The sequence below is a fragment of the Acipenser ruthenus genome, chromosome 26 (genome assembly GCF_902713425.1).
Source record: "Acipenser ruthenus chromosome 26, fAciRut3.2 maternal haplotype, whole genome shotgun sequence".
NCBI lineage: Eukaryota > Metazoa > Chordata > Actinopteri > Acipenseriformes > Acipenseridae > Acipenser > Acipenser ruthenus.
The window spans coordinates 3,239,827-3,257,836 of record NC_081214.1 but is presented as its reverse complement, the minus strand read 5'-3'; the positions used below and the strand labels follow the sequence as shown (position 1 = coordinate 3,257,836).

General features: G+C 41.8%; 1 protein-coding gene across 4 annotated transcripts in view; it reads left to right on the top strand.

Moving 5' to 3' along the window:
• Positions 1-11,060: 11,060 nt before the first annotated feature.
• Positions 11,061-18,010, top strand: part of LOC131701635 (protein-tyrosine sulfotransferase 1) — a 28,154-nt gene continuing 21,204 nt past the window's right edge. Inside the window, exon 1 of one of the 4 annotated variants that reach the window (XM_059000622.1) lies at positions 11,061-11,296. The gene's annotated coding sequence lies outside the window, so the exon portion shown is untranslated. Of the gene's footprint in view, positions 11,297-14,307; positions 14,503-18,010 lie in introns of those variants that run through there. The other 3 variants (XM_059000624.1, XM_059000626.1, XM_059000623.1) reach the window with 3 other exon arrangements.

Below are 18,010 nucleotides of genomic sequence, written 5' to 3'. Positions count from 1 at the left end.
TAACGGCTAACGCTAAACTTTCATGCATGAAATATTAAAAACAGCTGGGGGGGGGGGGGGGGGGTTTAAATATGTTTTCCATTGAAAATGTTGTGCATTGCTTTTACATTGGGAATGCATCCACATATGAGGTCATGATGCATTTGCAGCTTCCATACTTCCCCATACAAGGATAGAAGAGAGGTCACCGTTCCTGGAAGGGTCAAACTCCACTCCCAGTCTCTTGTGCGACTGGTTAAACAAGATCAGTCCAGCCCTGGCAGGCATTGCATTGTGTAAGATAGTGCTGGGTTGCGCAGCTTCCCCTCTCCCACGCTGCAGTTACATATCCAGACAGTTAAAGAGCTCGCACAGGTCGGCACAGTGTGCATTATTTCAATAGAGTGTGCGTGACTTCATGTAGGGTCAGGCTGGTTTGCATGTTCATTCCTAAATATCATGCCTGTGCGATTCTCGGCTATCGCACGTTTTGTTTGCTGAAGGTCAAATATGTCACTGCCGCGGGGGTAGGTAAAGGGAACGTCGGTCACCCATTGAAAGTGTGTTCAAATCTGTCACAAAAGAAATCTACCAGCATGTGCTTCTGGGCATAGACTGTAGGTCCTGGATCAGATTGCTTGCCTTTGTAAATTGAGTGGAACAGAGTTAGTTTTAAATCACTAAGAAAAAAAAACTAAGTTTTGTATATTGCAGTTTGGTTGAATTCTGGACATGTTTTAAAATGATTAAGACTTAGATTGCAAACCCGAAGTTAAAGGATGCTTTTCTGTGTCCTAATTGGTTTAAATTGAATGATCTGTCCGTCTGTCCGTCTGTCTGATTCATCTTTGGAGCCGCCGCATGTTAGGAATAAACTCAAGAGCCGTTTCTAATCTGGGAACACATAGACCCAGGCAGATCCTTTCTGCACAGAAGCCCCTTTATAAAAACAGAATGCTACACTAAACTTTTAGAATGGTAGTATATCAATTTAGAATGCATCGCATTACATAAGAAAAATCTATTTGGGACTTAACGGGTTAAGGCTGTGTATGTTTGCATCTTTCTGTTTCCTTGCTGGTAAACTGCGTGGTTACACTGTGTGTTCTCCTGAGGTACTGCACAGAGATGAAAAGAAACAGTGCTTGCCCAGCGATCCGGAACACTAAGAAAAGGTTTTAATGATGCACTAATGAGCTGCGATTACCTAACTGGGAAGGGTGTCAGGTATTTGAAAGGAGCGCAGCTTGGGAGGGCCCCTGGGCAGTTGATTCAGCCGTGGAGTAAACTCTGCAGAGTCACGGCAAACGTCAGGAAATTTTCATCACAGTTTGCTCTGGGCAGCACACAGTCTTAAGAGCAGCGTGCAATACTGGAGTGATCTGTGTAGCAGCATTAAAAAATGACTTCCAGTCAACTGGTGTTTCATAGTACAAAATAGTGTTCCGCTGTATTATGTAACGGTTCAATGCTGCCATTCCATTAGATTCAAACGCAGGTGGACAAACCCCAAACACGCAACTCCGGTAACCAAATTGACGTCATCTTGCATTAATATCTCCTAAAAAATATATCTCTCAAAAGTGGCTGAATGGCAGCAAAGAACAGAAAATGAAATCCGCTGCTGATGAGGAATATACTGTAGAGTTCCTTAGATCAAGGGTCACGCAGTTAATTTGAAATGAGAATGCGGTGCCGTGCTCTAGAGTGTGCAGCAGTCCCTGTGTAAATGTCAAGCACAGTCTTTTATATCCTTTCTATGTATTTTTTTTTAATGACTCCCCTTTAGCTGCCAGACTTCCACAAACGCTGCCTGGAAGTTTTAAAGTCTGGCCAAAGAAAACATGACTTCTTTTGCATCCCCAACCCCCCCCCCCCCCCCCCCCCCCCCCCCCTGGAGCTCAGCACTGGAACAAAATCATCATTTCGTCGGCCAGATTATTACACCCTTTCTCTCGAACTGCTGAGCGCATAACACTGCTTGAGTTGTCTGCCGTTCATGCTCAAAACGGTTCTGGGGAGCCTGGTATAAATGCAGCCTCCCTCTGCTATTCCTCCACTGCACAGCACCTCTGGGATTACCCTGTTAGTCCGTCTATAACTTTTAAGAGCACTTGCGACCGCTAACAGTGCCAGCAGTTTCCAACGTCATTGTGATGTATATCCCTTCCATGTTGTTTGCAATGCGTTCTCTTGCTCCAGCATTGAGTTGAATAGCCTTCATTCCAGAATAGAATAGTGCAGTACAGGGCAGATTGAAAGATCAGAGCAGGTTAGCGAATTTACTGCGCGTTTAGGGGACCAATATGCAAACTAGATTCCTCAGATTTTTTTTTTCCGGAAAAACGAATACAAGAACAAAATAGAATAGCTGTTTTTGAATCCTAATGTGGAACTGTAGCAATTCAGCTGTAAACTGGCCGGCAGTCACCCTGACAAAAGTAACCGTTAACTAGGAAAGAACTGTTGCCTACATAACAGGTTGAAACCTCAGATCCCCATTGTCCAGTGCATTCCGTGGCATTGTACAAAGAAGCTATTCATTAGTGCTTCTGTTCCATAGATCTTTCAATTACTGACACATTAGGGAGGGCAGTGTCAAACGACTTCTTAGCCACACTCATTAACAGTGCTTTGCTTTTAAATTGCATGTCCTAAGTTACCACTTATTCCAGGCTCCTGATTCAGGCTGTGTAGGTTAACCGTCGTCTTTTACAATCCATGCAGCCGACACCTGGACGGAGCCCTCGCCGATCTCTTTGTGTTGTAACTCTGAGCATGTTTCTATGGCAACGTGGTTCACTGAAATATGACACAGAAATATACGAGTGATGAGTGACTGAGCTCCTTGCAAAAACAAATAAGAAGTCTGGTTTAGTGCAGAAGTCAGTCCACTGTGATGTGTTTGAGTACCTGTCTACTGATTGGCCCAGTATTAGAGATGCAAATTAGCTTGATCATGTGATGTGACATGTGACCCTTGCAGTGCTTGGGTGCAGCACAATTGCATACAGTCTCCCGAAAATGAGGAAAGGCCATTGCAATGATACACTCCCATAGAAACTGCTATGAAGTGCCCTCAATTCAGGTTTATCATTGCCAGAGATTGCCATGTAATCCCTGGTAGTTCTGTCTGTGTTGGCTATTGCTGTGTTTAAGTTATGTGTTTAGCATAAACATCAAACCCACAGAGTTCTGTTATGGTTTAGACGTGTGTAGCTGTGTCTGGTCTGGCCGACACTTCAGCGTTGTCCAGCAATCTGTGGTTTGCACACTTACTGGTTCCCAGCCGGTTGATGCAGCCCTCGTTCTAATTTTAAAAGGGATTTCCTCTTTGAAATGTGTCTCGTTTCAGAAAAGACGCAATGGCCCAGATAGAGAGTAACATAACCCTCCAAACCTGGGACTGTACAGTATATTTAAACAATGCAGGGTGCAACTTAATGTAATAACATGAATATAATATGACAAAAAACTAAGACACGCCAGTATCATGTAGCATGATCAATTACAGCACTCCATGTGATCTGTTTTCTTACTCATTGTTTGTGTTAGCCTGGACTATCACGTATCCCTGATGCTTGGGCTCCTTGGTCTTTAAAAACCTGCTCTTAAACTCCCATCTGTTCAAAGAATTATGTATATCAGATGGCACACAATAATCTGCTTTAGACAGGCTTACCCCCTCGGATAGGCGGCAGTTGGTTCATGGCAATTAACTTCTGACTGTGCGGAGAGGCTGCTAATTTCAAATGATCTATCTGCATGGTGAGATTGCAATGCAGCGTTGGAAGTAAGACTCCTATTACATAGCAGTTTCACCCATTCCAGGTTTTACTAGGAGCTTGAATGAGCCACAGTGTGTATAGGTAACAAGCTCAGGTGTGTCTTAGTAAAATCGTAGCAAAACCAGGATTGGATCAAACTGCTGTGCAATGGGAGTCTTATTTCCATCCCTGCAAACATCTGTGTGTGTATCCAATTACTGTGTACAGAAAAATTACCACAAACTTGATGTAAATAAATCCTTACTGTGAAGGGTTTAAAAACAGATCCCCCCCTTTCCAAAGCAAAGCATTCAGGTTTTACTATCTAATTCATGAGCCACGGCGTGTCTGTATAATTAAGTTAGTCAAAATCTTACTTCCATCGCTGGGTTACGATTTCGTTTTCCTCCCGCAAAAGTGCTCCGAAGTTCGACATCCCTGCAGTGATGCCATGGGCTCTGAACCCGAATGCGAGTCTTACTTTCCAATTCATTGGGGTGTTCTTCTTGCACTATTTCATGCTCATGTTTATTGTTAGTGTAATTGTTCAGACCCTTTAGTTTGATGCTCTGGGATCTTTCTTGGAGTGTTCTGTTTGGAACAGACCTCAAGTGGTTACCTCATCAATCCAGATGTTGCTGACCGATTTGGCTGCCAAACATAAACATCAGTCCGCATCCTGGAACTGGACTGTGACACTGACGTCGGCATGGGGATAGCTGTTGCCGGGGGGGGGGGGGGGGGGGGGGGGGGGAACAAACGATAAACAGAAAGTGATCACCTAGAAGTGGCTATAGGTCACTTCCCTAAGATGTTCTATAGCTGCTGTCTTTACTGTGTTTAAGCTGAGCTCAGAAGCTTCAGCTTCTGTTTATTTTACACAGGCTATATTCGTGTCTGTTTAGGGTTAAGAGCCAGTGCCGTCTGCTGAATCAAGTCTCCTTTTGCATTGCTGACAATGCACTACCTGTTCACTCCGTTGGTGAAGGATACTGCCAGACAGCTTCAGATTCAGGTCACTTAACATTGAGTAGATCAAAAAGTGTATTAAACACAGGTTTAATGGCAATAAGATCCACTCCGCTTTTTTACATTAACACGGTAACAGGGTTAATTTCACTGTACCGCGTGGATGTTTGCAGTCAGGCTAAACCCAGCCTTCCCAAACAAGAGTTACATTTTGAAAAGAGGAGAGTGAAGTGAATGGAGCACACCTAAAAACAGCTGCTGTAGGAATGCCCAGCAAACCAACAGACTGAAGAGCAGAAATAAAGACCAGTGCTGTGGGATCTTAATCTTTTGCAGTTGGTGTTGTGGTGTCGCTGTTCACGAACCCCATGCAATTGGCACTGTGGTCTGGCACCCCCCCCCCCCCCCCCCCCTCCCCCGCACACCCCCCTCCTCCAGTAAAGATCTAGCGTGTAATCTTTTAGTGCGATTGTCTTGTCAACAGTTGCTCTGGTTGATTATTGTTTGGCTCTGCAATTTCAATATTCATTTTCACATCTGTTTGCTTTTATAGTCTAGGGGCCCTATCCTAAAGCAGTGCTCTTTTTTTCCCCCCTTTATATAAACTGGACCCCTTGATTTGCTGCATTAAAATTAGCTTGCTATACCCTAGTGAAAGTATGTGATGAAACTATGTCTAACAGTCTGCAAAAACACAGTCGCTACAATAGCCTATTTAAATATAAAAATGTATTCCTAAAAACATGTTTGCCCTCTGCCTCACCCCATTTTTCTAGTTCATGACTGAAATTCTATGCTTTGTATTTTAATGATATTAGCAAGTTGCAGACCACCATCATTTGAAATAGACATGACTTTCCCAGAGTCTCTTATAGGACTTCCTTCCAGCATCTGGAAGATATCAGTCAGTGTTTACATGGGCGTGGGTTGTGTGTTGCTAATCATCTCAAAAGGATACAAATGCTTTGTACTGTTCAAGACCAAATACGCATTGTAGAAATGACATTGAGCCTAGACACTGAGGGGGCTGCGGTCAGGAACGCTGTCAAAAGCAACGCTCTTCCTATCTCTCTTCTTAAATAGTTTCAACAGCATTCCTTGTGGAATAGCATCAGAATGCAGGACTGCAAGATTAATGTCACACTTTCAGCTGAAGCCCCCCCCCCTCCTCTACTCATCCACTGCCCCATAAAAACAATTTCTAACATTTCCTGCCTCTTCCAGTCACGTGCTGCACACTCCTCTGTGGATCCCACCTTCAGTTAAGCTGAGTACCACGTCAGCAGTTTAGGTCATTTGTGACTTTGGGACAGTCGGAACTGTGAAATCCTTTTCATTGGGATCGAAAAGACGTTTTTAGAAAGATTTAGGGAATTCAAACGTTTGCTTTAGAATTTCACAGCCTGTACTCTTCTTGCCATTATTACTAGAAGCCCATCATTCACAGAGTTTAATTACAGCTGCTTATTTACTCCAGAGACCTATGCAGCTACTTAATTGCAACTTTATCCCTTTTGTTAAAATAATGGGAGCTTAGCTCTGTGTAATCGGCAGCATTGCACATGAGGGCGATGTGCTCAGACAAAGACTTGTGACAGGGAGATGGGGGGGCTCACTTAGGATAAATGTGTTCTGATGGTGGTGGTGACCCCCCCCTTCCAGATCTGGGGACCCCTTCACTCACAGACACAGTGGAAGAAGCAGGGGAACCTAAAATCTAAAATAATATCGGGGAGGTGTCTGCCTGGGATGAGTAACGAGAGAGTACAGAGAAAGAAAAAGCGGTCTGCTTTTCACGATTCTCGGATTACATTAGTGGATACAGTGCTGCACGAAACTGGCACGTTTCTGCAGTGAGAAACCAGATCCAGTCCCCTGGAGCGCTTGTGCAATTATCGTTTGATCAACTCTTATATTGCAAGCTAAACTGGGCTAAACACAATGCAAACCTGCTTCCGGCTTGCCAAGTGTGGATCTGTGACTCTCATTTTCAATGTAATCCTTCAGTATGAATCTGAAGCGCACATGATCCCCAGTCGGTTTTCCTCCTTAACCCTGCTGGAGCGCCAAGGCCAATGCAGCGCCCCCGGTGGGTGGTCACCAGCCTGATACTTTGGTCAAGCCCTGCTTACTGACCCATCTTCATTCTGTGCAGTAACTCAGCCACTGATGCATTTGGCACAAAGCAGTGGGATAGTTAGCTGAATATTACACTCTGTGAGGCAGAAGTGTGTTTAAAACCAGTCATTGCAGTTTATTATGGCCTGCATACCCAGTTAAGTTTGTATGGGTCCGCAGTAAGGGCACTAACAAAGGGTCCTAGTGCCGACTATAGCTAATTATTACTTTCATGTTGGCCTGTTTCCCTTATTAAGCCTGTACTGTAGTCCTGAATGTTCCATGCGTTCTGTTTAATGGCCATTCAGAAAGAAAATAATTGCTAAATCTATGTTTTGTTTGTGGCCAAACAAGACCCTGTGTTACCTGTACAATGAACAAGGTGTGTTTCAGTCATTTGTAAACACAGAGCACCGTTTATTAACTTTAGGCCCCCTGTGTAGCGAGGTTGCCATGGAGATATGCTGTCTCAGGTCAAGCACTTTGAACATACAGGACCACAGCCACTGGCTCATAACAAGGAGCTTTTAACCAATAAGATTACAGGAATGCCCTACAGCTCACTTACTAGACTGTGTATATAGATAGATAGATAGATAGATATAACAAAAGCATTTTTACACCATTAACCTCACACAGCTGTGTAGATGGCTTATCGTTATAACTGAAATTAATACCAAAAAATTCTAAACTGGCATCTCTTATATAACTATAAGGATTGTCATTCATCGTGTGCCGTCTTTCAAAAGACCTTTTCCATCAAATAATCTCTACTGCATAAATGACGTTCGTTTCCCATGACAACAGTGAAAACTGTGCTCTGTTTTTAAGAGACGGTCGACACATTTTTAATAACCACGTGACGTGTTCTGGTGGGCTAGTCGAGATTAATGAACGCTCAAAGCCGTTCAGTTCCTTTCTGAGTAGAGTATTTAAGACCCTGCTGAAAATTACGTGTTAGACCTCTGTCAGGCTAATAATTATTATTATTTATTATTTATTTTCTTAGCAGACGCCCTTATCCAGTGCGACTTACAGTCGTAAACATAAATACATTTCAAGAATCACAGTATAAGTATTAATACAATTAAGAGCAAATAATAACTCAAGGAAATTAACAACCCAGGTCTCTTAAAAAAAAAACAAAAAAAAACAAAAAACTGCTGTTTGTTAGTTAGCATCGAGCTGGGCATTTGTAATGCTTTGTTTAAAAAGTTAATGAGGCCACTCTTTCAATGCAATAATTCATGGTCAGACTCGTTCTGTATTGTTTTGCACCCTCTTTAGTCTGCTATAAAACGGTGGACTGAGTTTCAAAGATGAACAAATAGACTGATCGTGCTCAAACCCATCGCCATAGTAAAAGTGCAGTAAAGCATAGTGAAATCGCTGTATGCACAGTAAATCACACAGGAGTATGGGAAAGTGCGATTGCAGTGTGATGAACCTGTTGAATGGTTGCGGGTTAAAGACTTTAAACACAGAGTTAGTTTGTTAAACTCTGGCGAACGAGAAAAATAAATCCTTGCGATTTATAAATAACTTTTCTGTTGCTTTCCCAAACTTTAGCCCGTTTTGAAATCAGTTTGAATTATCCTCCACTGGTAGCACAACAGAGGTAAGTAACAGCAGCTTCTCCACAGGGTTCCTGTTGTGTAAGAGATTGTCTTCTTAATCTTCTAGAATGCAGTGGGCCAGCTGGATTCTGAACAAGGTAACTCCGCTGTTGCCTGCAGGTTTTGGCCACACTACCTGATTTTCAGTTCTGATTAACTTTATTAGTAGTGGCAGGAATATGCACAGGAAACTGCCAAATAAAAATCCAATCTAAGAACACAGCTACGAGGATTAGCTGCTGTTTATCCAGCCTCATCATAGGATTTGCCTTGTCCTTTTAATGTAACAAGCCCTCAAGGTTGTGGTGCTGGACAAGCACTGGTATTCTAGTGATTTCAGTATAGATTCTCCCAGTCTATACTGGCTTCACAAATGTATAGCAATAGACCTTCTGAATCAGGCTATGAAATGTCGTCACTAGTGCAATAACAGAAAACAGCACTGAAAAAGATTGCATGAAAGACTGAAACGTCTGCACTGTGTTTATTTTGCACTGAGCACTTTTGCCCTTTGTCCTGTGCATCGTCCATCTGTTAAGACATATACACGTTTCAACAAGCTAATAATATCTTAGCTTCTGATCTGACCCTTTATTTGTCAGTGTGCATGTCCACTGAGCCGACTTCAGTCAAAGAAGTCAGACTTTGTGTCGTTGCATTGTGAGCGCACGCGTAGTGATACAGTTAGTCTGGCTGCAGAGCAGTTTCGTGCACATACCTGTGTAATTACATGGTCATTTCCATGGCTTAAATACTGTTTTACTAGCATAATATATGAATACATCCTACACTGCCCTTATAAAAACTGACCACAGTAAAATCATAGCAAAGTGTAATACATATATTGAAAACATGGTAAATCATAGATAAGCATTTTAAAAAATAGCATGGTATGATAAAGCCTATTAATAAACATGGTAAAGCAGGGTAAACTATGGTGAATGCATGGTATAACCATGGGGAAATCATGGTAAAACTGCAGACACACTGGAGCAAACTAGTATATGGGTGACCTTACAAGCAACAAGAGATAATGATGTTGTAGGAGGGAGTGAATAGAAATTCGCTCTGCGCCTGGAGAAAAGATTCTCATAATGACAGCAGATGAGATGACAAACGAGTCGCCTGTGCCCCCCACATACCACAGCAATGCCCGCGTCTATACTGCAGATGAGTGTCCTTCATCTGCTTCTCCTTGTTGAAGAATCACATAGTAACGAAGCTGTCCCATGCTGCCCGTCCCTATGCTGGATCGTGCAGTTAATATCACTGCGGCTCATAATCAGAGTAGCCCTGTTGTATGTAAATGGATTTAGAATGGGGCTGTCCCACGGTCCGCTTTTAAAATGCTAGTACACTAAATTGAATTCAAGTTACTGTATATAAAAGTTAACCACGGTATTTCTGCAGTTTTACTCTGCTGTTTCTGTGGTTATACTTTGCATTTCCCATAGTTTACCCTGGTTTGCCATGTTTGTTAATGTACTTTATCATACCTCGCTGTGCTTTACCATGCTTTCACTGTGCTTTATTACGCTTTGCCATTTTACTGTAGTACTCTTTTATAAGAGACAGTCTATTCAACTTGTGTTTGTAATGTTGTGGTTCTTTAAGAACCCGCTGGTCTTTTGCATGGCACGTTTGGGGCAAAAAGCTTTTGAATTGCCCAGGTCCTTCCCCCTCTCCCTGCCCTTACTGCGGCCCCTTACAAACTTAACTGGGCACGCAGCCCATTGTAAACTGTTTTAAACACACTTCTTTCTCACAGTCAGTAATATTCAGCTAACAATCCCACTGCCAAATATCTATGACATGTTTTTCTTTTTTTAAAAGCGCTGTTTATTATACAGCACAGATCAAGCTGAGATCCATGTCAGGCTACTGGGAAGAATCCTTTGGAAGGATGTTTGATCTTTTGTTGGTGTCAGTAATTACACAGTTAATATCAGTTTGGAGCAAACTAAAACGGGTTAGTTCACATACACAGCTATCAGCTATAAAATGTGTTTCGAAGTTTGAATCACAGCGGTTTGAAGACTGCATAGATCCCTTTATTAAGTGGAAGTGGTCTGAGCAGAACAAGTGACTGAATGGAGATGAATACGTCTCTTTGGCAATTTCAGCGCAATATAAAATGTGGTATTATTATTATTATTATTATTATTATTATTTGTTTATTTAGCAGAAGCCTTTATCCAAAGCGACTTACAGAGACTAGGGTGTGTGAACTATGCATCAGCTGCAGAGTCACTTACAACTACGTCTCACCCGAAAGACGGAGCACAAGGAGGTTAAGTGACTTGCTCAGGGTCACACAATGAGTCAGTGGCTGAGGTGGGATTTGAACCGGGGACCTCCTAGTTACAAGCCCTTTCTTTTAACCATTGGACCACACAGCCTATGGTCCCGCCCGGTACATTGTCATATCACACAAACCATAATGGGAACCAAAAAACAAAGGAGTGTGTTATTAAAGACCCCTTTTTAATAGGGGATCAGCCCTTTAAGACGATGCTTCGCTCCAACCTCTCCCTGTCACTCAAAGGAGGCCAATAGATCGCTGCGAGACAACCTCGCTTCCCAGAATGTCTCCGAACAGCCAATCAGAAGGAAGCTTTCATTGTCATAGCAGCGGGAGGTTGGAGGCGGTGACGCGCTGTCTCGTTTTGTTGCTCTGAGGGAGAGAGAGGTTCCTGCAGTATAGCAGATTTATGAAGAGGGACGGTGTGCAGCATTATAAAAAAGAAAAAAATGCAATAATTAATCAAAGACATGAACAAGTGCCAGAGTAAACCTCTTTTGAGCACGACACACCCTCCGTTGGAGACGAAGGCTCTGCAGCTCTAGGTATGTGACATTTTGCGAATAATGATATATGCTTTGTGGCGAGTGAAAAGTTGTTTTCATTTTTAGGTATCAACGGGGAGGGTCATTAGGTTGCATGTGTGTATAGATAGTTAGACAAATTGGGGGAAGTATTGGATTAACAAATTTAGCAACAAAAAATATTTTCTATTTTACATTCTGCGACAAAATATGCTGTATTGAAAGTGCATTTTAATACAGCCGTAAAAACATAATAACGCATCACGGGGACAGGACGCGACTTTAATAAAAAGTACGACTCCGTTGATTTTATTAATCTCTATTTTATCATAGTAATTGACGGTTGTTGTTTGAAATCCCATGCTGGTTAATAACTCGTAGATTTCTATTGCACTAAGGATGCAGTCTGAAGCTAGTAGCTGTCGTTTTGGAAGCGCTTCCTGAATCCATTAAACCCGAATGTGAACAGATTACGTTTTGTAAATAGCTGGTTAGAGAAATCGTTTTTTTCAGGAATCCCCCTAATCCTAAAAAAACAAGTTGTTTGTCAAAACGCGTGTCAGAGTTTGGACCCTGGTAAGCGCTGCTGGCGTTCAAAACGGGATCCCTATACAGAAAGTTCAAAGTCAGCGCTGCCCAGTACAGTAGTAGTGTCCTGTATTAAGCACTGCGCTTTAAAATGCTCCTATGGCTGCATGTATTTCTAGCAGACAAGTTAGGTTTTGATGTGTGTTTTAATGTGTCGTAATTTTTTTTAATTTTTTTTTTTTATACGCAAAATATATTTGTTATTGTTAATTTATGATGAATAAGTAAATAAATAAAATCGGGTTAGTATTTCTTTACAGCTCCCATATGGGTAGTTTTATTATTTATTTTAACACACATTGTAATGGTAAGTATCCCCCCCTATTCGCAAAACTCAGACGGTTTTGAAGAAATGTTTCTGGTACGGACTGTTCTTTTGAAAAGGGGTTATAAACAGTATGTCATGTAATTAAAACCGTGCTTTGAAAAATGAGAGCAAACTTCCAACTCTCTCTAAAAACAATTGGAAAGTGTTTCATAAACTGCCAGCTTCATTTAATGAAACGATCAGAAAGGTATTCCGTTTGATAGTACAAGCGTTGACTTGCCACTGCAGTTACTGTGCAGCCGTGTGCTTTAGGCATGGTGTAGACCTGGGCTCAGTGGCAGTTGTAATTAATTACAATGTAATTGTAGCTGAGCGGGCAATTACAGTTCAATTACACACCTGTCCTAGCTGAATCATTCGAGCTATTGTATTTTCATTCACTTTCAGTGACCCCCTTTGTTTGAGTTAAGTTGCATAATATGTTTCTTAATTTGTGCTTGTGATGTATTATTACTGTGTTATTTAGAATAGCGTTAACGTGGCTCGTTGTTTATGCTACCTTTTAGTGTTTATTATAATTGTAATTACTGCAGCATAATTATAATTGAACGAAATAGCATTGTAACTAATTGTAATTTCAGCGAACTGAGAAACGAAGGCATTGCGAAAGACATGCAGTCGAAACGTTTGTCACCGAAAATTCTTTTTAGTGTTTCTTTTGAGCACTGTGGAGTGTCTTAATAGTGTATGGATGGATGTATAGTGAACTGAAGCAGCAGCAGCGTATAGGAGAGAGCTGGATACTACAGCATACTGGAGAGAGGTGGTGTTGCTGTACCTTTAGAACTCCCACAGCATAGTTGGCCTGGCTTTCATTCTTATACCTTTTCATGGGATCAGTGCAGGTTTGTTCCCCCTCCTAGTGCAAGCTGTGCGGTGCTAAATTGCAGCGACCTTGCCTTGTACAGTGGTGTCCTGCTGATGTTCTTGATCCCAGGTTCATTTGAATGCCAATTTGGCCCAATCTCTGTGGTCTCTGACTGCTGAGCAGGAGTCTTTTTTTTTTTTTTTTTTTTTTCAGAAAGGCAATCTGGTTATACTGCTCACGAATCTAGTCCAAAGGCACAGCGCTTGTTTGAAACCAGTGTTGTGATTTTTAAAGAATGGAGGACAGAGGGATTTCTCGTGATGACGACTGTGTTACTTTTTCATTCCCATTTCAAAGCTCTTGAGTTAACGGTTTGCCTAGTGTCAACTCGCATTGATTTTGGTGCCTTTCAGTTATTTTACACCCCTCTGCAGTGTTTGCTGAAAGCCTGGACCCTGCCCTGAAATGGTTTGGTTTAGCTTCAATTGATTATGTTTATTACACAGTGGAACAGAGTAAGCAATGGGAAAGTTTAATATGAGTTCCTTTTAACCCCTGCAGTCTGTTCATTTAGCTACGTTTCTGTGACAGCATAGATCTACGATGTAGTCTATAATATAACAAACATCTTGAGTGTACCACTGTTATGTTTTGTCATTTGCTAACATTTAAACTAAACGCAGTGATATCGGGCCCTAGATTAGTTCAGTATGCGTTTTCTTTGCTTGAGTTTAGTTTATTCCAGCCTTGGTATTTCACCCCCACTTTTTCATTAGCGAGGCAGTTTAATTGTAAGCACTATGGATCCGATTTCAATAAACTTTGCAAGTAACATTTACAGCCGATCTGTCAACTAACACAGTGGTGTTTGAGCTGTCTGTATTATTTATATTTATTTTGTACAATTTTTCCAGGTATTTTACCAACACCCTAAAACTAGCTAGGATGCATTGGCAATTACGGCAGGCGTTCAGGACAGATAACCCCATTATGAAAAGGACGTGCTGATGCAATGTGCTTTCATGGTGTTCATGTGCTTATGACATATGGCAAATGTGTTTGCATTTAGCCACCTGGGCTAAGTGCTGATAATCTGTGACCCTGTCCCTGATCTTCATGATCAGATATGATCAGCTTTGTAATTTATTAATATGGTAACCTTGTGTGTTTTTTTTTTTTTTTTTTGGATAATGAATTACCAGAACTCCTTTCGAAGGGAACGTCCCGTCCGTCCAAACCCCCCCCCCCCCCCCCACCTCCCCCACCACCCTCCCACCTCCAAGCCCTGATCCTCCTAGCCCAGCTTAACAAAACAGGCATGGCAAAGTGAAGTGGACTGAATGGAAAGGAGATTGATTCCACAGAAACGAGAGCAAACAACAAGGTTAACGATTGAATGAATAGCAGCCGGCTGGCAAACTTGTGCCTGCGAGACCAGAGAGTTGTACCTGTGCACGGCAGTGAAGATAACCTGTAATACTGCAGTACTGGGATACAGCATCGGTAAGGGAACTAAAGTCATGAAAATCTACTACCCTGTGATCTCAATCTGTCTGTGTCTTTTGTTCAATCTTTTATTGTCATTTTTATTGAATTTGGAATATGTACAGTAGTTGGTTTCATGTTAATTGAGAACAATGATCATGCGTTCGAGCTTATGAGAAATACACAAATGTGGCAAAGAAGGAATGCTGCTCTAACACAGTTCTGTACTAGGCTTGCTTATGATTGGTTGTTTGAGATCTGCTTTTGGTGATTGAGGATATCTGTCCTTACCCCTTCATACTACAGAATCTTGCCGTATTGAGTCGTGTTGCATACAAATTGATTACTGTAATTGATCACCTTGCATAATGTTGCATTCTGTGATATAAAACCATTACTTTTTGCTGACAACAGACCGTGAAATTTGATTACATTACTGTCAAGCCCAGACCGCTCCAGATAAGTTTTCTGTTGAAACCAATGCAGTCCCTGAATAGAGAGCTGTGTGTATTTATGAAGTTGCGTGTCCTAGATACTGCTCTTGCCTGCGTTGTCGGACTAACCGACATTTTTCTGACTTTGCTACTTTCTTCTGACAAGGTCTTAGGCATTCTCTGCCCAGAACTTCATAACCGTGAAGACTTTGTTATTGTTGCTGGATCTGAGATCACAGGTGCTTGTGGCTTCTTTTTATATACATTTGCAGACTTGAGAGGAACTGAGAGAAGGAACATTGTACTAAACCAGAATTATAGTTGTGCGATTTAATGTATGAACATTTCATGATTTTATATATATATATATATATATATATATATATAAAACATGAACAAGCCATTTTGTAGGTTTATGATGTTGTCCTAAACACATTATTGCTACAGACCTGGCAAAATTGAAACCATTTACTGCACTAACGGTAAGCTGCTAAATGCTGCCTTGTGTAAGACCTGATGCTCTCCTGATCCCCTTGCTGTGTCTGTAACCATTCTGAGTGGTTCCGGGTTCCATTACTGCAATATTGAGAGACTGTCATTTTACTTTTAATCAGCCTGTCATTTAACTTGCTTGAAGCTTGTCTGGAGAGTCCTACATGCTGTACGAAAGAAGAAATGCTTTAGTAAGGGAAATGAAAGCAGTTAAACTGGCTTGAGAAGCTGCCTCTCAGCACAGTCTGCCAGCTCAAGGTCCCAGCACTGCATTGATTGCACGGCACGCCTCTCGGGGTTAAAAAGCAGAAGCGAGGGGCTGCTCCCAAGCCTCAAGGCCGGCTTTCAGCTGCGGTTCATCGGCTGAAAGCATCCTCGCATATGAATGTTATGAAGCTGTTAAGGCCGCTGCCAATTTTTATAACTCTTTTAAAATCCTCCTTTTTAAAAGTAAATCAATAAAGGAATACATTATGTGATATTAAGAAAACGTAGACGTTAGTATCCTGATCTTTGTGGGGGTTTTTTTTTTTTGGTTTGTTTGTTTTAAATGTTTAATAACATGATTGGCCATTTTGTTTCTATCGTTATTTGCGTTGCTTCTGAAAAGACTCCTCCAGGCTGGTTGTGAGGAGGCGAGGCGGAGAAGACTTCAGTGCACAGCTCAATGCAGCTGTACATGCTTCCCCACGATCACCCACGCGGAGTCTTCTCTGAAATAATTTGTGCTGAAATCGCATGGTAAAATAATATAACAGTAGAAAAAATAAACAGAACAGGATATTAAACAGGTAAGAAATGTAATTTAAGAAAACTCCGTTAAACACACAGAGACATAAATGTACTGCTGCAGACTGCATTTCTGACAGGTAAACTAATCAATACTTATTGATCGTGCGGTTCTTGTAGCTGTACGGCGGCAGTCTTCAATGCGTTTGGACTCGTGAATTTACAGAGATGGTTCCAGTTTTTTCACCCTGCTGATCAGCATCTTATAAAATTTTCATGGTACTGTACTTGGCATCGCTCCGTTACACTGTGGTGGAGTACGTACACCAGATTTACTATGTGCCATGAATTGCATTACCATTGCTGAGCTGCTGGACCGCCAGAAATCATTTTAAAAGAGCAGGCATGGAGATTGGCTTCGCATTTTAATCCCTGTGCTTTTTTTTCTTGTCTGGTATGAAGGCATTCGTTCTATAAATAGCACAAAATTAGTATATTGTGTGCAATTCCTTCCAAGCTAAAAATGGAATAATCACTGGGTTACTACTGGCTGTTTGATATCATTTATAAACGCAGTGAAGACGGTTCGTCTTTATTGATGGTTTCTCATTCCCCTCCAAGCAGTTTTATTTCATTCTTTGGTTGGGGGAAAAAAAATAAAAAGATGCGCCCACCCCATGAGAGTACAAACGAAAACCGTCTAACTGCCCTGAGCTGATTCGTTTTATTAGGTGTGCCAGTTTACGGACGAGGTTTGCCTTCGGGAGCGGGCTCCTAAGGAATCGTCAACCGTTCAATAAAAACATAGCACATTCTGTAAAGAGGTATCAAAATCTATTCATTTAAAGAAAATCTGCCCTTTTATTTCAGCCACATTATCTGTAACTTGATAGCTTAATAAAGCTTAAGTGCTCTACAGTACAGTAAGTCTGGTCTAGGTATTCATAAGGATGTAATTCATTTACTGTTAAAAACAAACTGCTGCTTGGGGAGCAGTGTTTAACACGCTGTTAAAAACCCACAATTAAACACTTTGTACTAATCCTTCTTGAAATGTTTATAGAACCATTGGCTGATCACAGCAGCAGTGGATTTGAAACAGAGTAGCAGACTGGTCCTAAATTCGCACCTGTACTGGTCTGGTATTGTAATGGAATACCAGTGCATATTAGTTAATGGCATGCCAGTTATGGACACATTATCATTGTGGTGACAGCTATTACATACCCCACCCCCCTAAGTACAAAATGATTGGATTGCCATTGTGCAGCGTGCTGTGCTGAAGATCATTGTTTTTTTAGCAGACGCCTTTATCCAAGGCGACTTGCAGAGACTAGGGGATGTGAACTGTGCATCAGATGCAGAGTCACTTACAATTACGTCTCACCCGAAAGACGGAGCACAAGGAGGTTTAGTGACTGAGTCATTCAGTGGTTGAGCTGGGATTTGAACCGGGGACTTCCTGGTTCCAAGCCCTTTTCTTTAACCACCGGACCACACAGCCTCCCATCATGCAAGTTCAATCACGTTGGGTTCTGGCTATGTGATTTATGCAGGGCATGCTTCTAGGGCAGCTCAGTTCTGGGTATTTATTTAAAATCAAATTCAGCAGGGCATAGGGGTATTTAGCCACCTGGTTACCATTTCTTTCCTGTCTTGCAAATCTGCTAAAAACAACACGGCCGGGACGGATATTCCAAGAGAAACGCTCCAGGGTGAGAATTTGTGCCAGCGTGAGGGACTTTGTTTTGAAAGCGGTGTTTTCCTGGATGAGATCCACCTCGAAAGCTGAGCTCACAGTCCGCGGCACTTGCTGAACACAATTCTTTCCATGCCGCTAGAATGTGGTTACAGAATAGACTTCCCATACT